Raw genomic sequence first — 2,377 nt, 5'->3', positions numbered from 1 at the left:
GGCTGTACCTTCTTCATCACAGTAGGTGTCAGCTGTCACTGAAGATGATTGTTTTCCTGACACTTTTGCCAACAGCAGAATCAGAAAAGGCCTTTCCACTATTTTTATTCTTTGTTCAGTTATGTATAATTTTTACTATGCATGTTCTTTGCTTAAAAATATTAATGTCCACTAATTCCACATTTAAGAATTTATCCTAGGTATATATTGAGAAATGTACACAGAACTATTTACAACCTGTTATGCTCATTATATATTTTTGTACATTATCTCAAAATGTTAAACAATCTAAAATTTTTTTTTGTAGCATTTTATTTTCTTACACAATGACCGTGTTGCTGGGGCCTAATATTGTCACATAACAGTAGAAAACCAAAATGTGACATCTCTTAAAGAATTGAGAATTGTGTACAAAAACCTTACATAAATTAAAAGGATGAATACATTTTCAGGTATAGATGCAAATTGCTTCCAACTCATGCCAAGTAATCGCCCATGGTATTCTGACAGGAAAACATCAGGTTAAGAACTGGTAACTGGATCCCAAAGCCTTGGACTTTTCAACCCTGTTAGACCAGCAAGACAGGAGTGACTATTAGGCTGGAATCTTGCCAGCCCCTGGAGATCCTGGAATAGTCAGCTCTGCTTTAGTCCGTGCACAAATTGAGAGACTGATAGCCACACAGAATTCACCAGGACACAGATTTCTCTTCCACAAGATTGTTCTCTTGCCTCAGCCAGAGGTGACTAAGCCACAGGTCTCAGGGGTTCAAATCAAAGACATGTACAGAGCATTAAACATATCAAGGGAACAGTAAACTTGAATGCAAGTCAAAATCAGCAACAAGTTCTACAATCCAGTGCTTATACCAGATACAAGTTTCAAGGATAATTTCTTGTCAAAGGCATCTTCAGTTTTGTGAGGCCAGTGTCAAGTGTGTATTTGCCAGAGCACAGCTGTACTTGTGAACCAGCTCATGCTGCAGGCACTGTGCATCTGCTTGCAGTGGGTTCAAAAGCATTTGCAGTGAACTATGCAGGGTGATGACTCGTGGTACTCCTGCTCCCTGATCCACATCTGCTGGAAGGTGGACGGTGAAGCCAGGATGGAGCCGCCAATCCATACCAAGTACTTGCACTCTGGGGACGTGATGATCTTGATCTTCATGGTGCTGGACAGTGATTTTCTTCTGCATCCTGTCGATGACACCTGGGTACATGGTGGTGCCACCAGACAGCACTGTGTTGGCATACAGGTGCTTGTGGAAGTCCACGTCACACTTCATGATGGAGTAGAAGGTTGTCTCGAGGATGCTGCAGGATCCCACACCCAGGAAGGTGACTGGAAGAGTGACTCTGGAACCGCTCATTGTCAATGGTGATACCTGGCCATCAGGGAAGATGGTAGCAGTTCTCCAGGGAGGAAGAGGACACAGCAGTGGCCACCACCTCCTGCTTGAAGTTCAAGGTGAGGTAGCACAGCTTCTCCTTGATGTCTGGCATGATCTCGCGCTCAAGCAGTGGTGGTGAAGCTGTAGCCATCCTCCTTGGGGGTCTTCATGAGGTAGTCAGTCGGTCAGGCCAGCCAGGTCGAGATCCAGGATGGCATGGGGGAGGGTGTACCCCTCGTAGATGGGCACCGTGTGTGTGGGTGATCCTGTCTCTGGAGTACACCATGATGCCAGTGGTCTGTCCAGATGTGTCAGGGACAGAACGGCCTGGACGGCCACATACATGGCTGGGGTGTTGAAGGTCTCAAACATGACCTTGATCATCTTCTTTCTGTTGGCCTTGGGGTTCAGGGAGCCTATGCCAGCAGCACCAGGTGCTCCTTGGGGCCACACACAGCTCATTGTAGATGGTATGGTGCCAGATCTTTGCTATGTTATCCCAGTTGGTGACCATGCTGCGCTTGATGGGGTACTTTAGCCTCAAGATACCATGCTTGCTCTGGGCCTGGTCGCCCACATATGAGTCCTTCTGGCCCATGATGTCCACCATCATGCCCTGGTGCCAGGGGTGCCCAATGATGGAGGGGAACATGGCTCTGGGGGCGTCCTCCCAGCAAAGTCAGCTTTGCACATGCCAGAGCCATTATCAATGACTCGCACAGTGATTTCTTCTTCCATCGCAATCCGAGGAGCAGAGAAATGGCAGGAAAACATCCAGCATAAACCAGAAGTGGTGAGTCTAAACAATCTAAATGTTAATCATGGTTAAAGTATGTTACTATCACTCATTGGTATGATGGAATACGATGCAATTATTTTCAATTTTTTTCAAAGTCTAATTTGATGTTATTTTTATCACTCCAATAGGATCTCTCCTACCTGTGTGCAAGAGAGACCTTATCAGACTGAAGAAAATATTCTAAAGC

The 2,377-nt window shown here is 45.6% G+C and overlaps 1 pseudogene; it reads right to left on the bottom strand.

Annotated features, from left to right (window-relative positions):
- Nucleotides 1–1,012: 1,012 nt before the first annotated feature.
- On the bottom strand, nt 1,013–2,129 carry LOC128584718 (actin, cytoplasmic 2-like; annotated as a pseudogene).
- Between the last annotated feature and the right edge of the window lie 248 nt (nt 2,130–2,377).

Source organism: Nycticebus coucang, chromosome 4 (assembly GCF_027406575.1).
Source record: "Nycticebus coucang isolate mNycCou1 chromosome 4, mNycCou1.pri, whole genome shotgun sequence".
Lineage (NCBI taxonomy): Eukaryota > Metazoa > Chordata > Mammalia > Primates > Lorisidae > Nycticebus > Nycticebus coucang.
The sequence above is the reverse complement of the archived record's forward strand: the minus strand, read 5'-3'. Positions and strand labels throughout refer to the sequence as shown.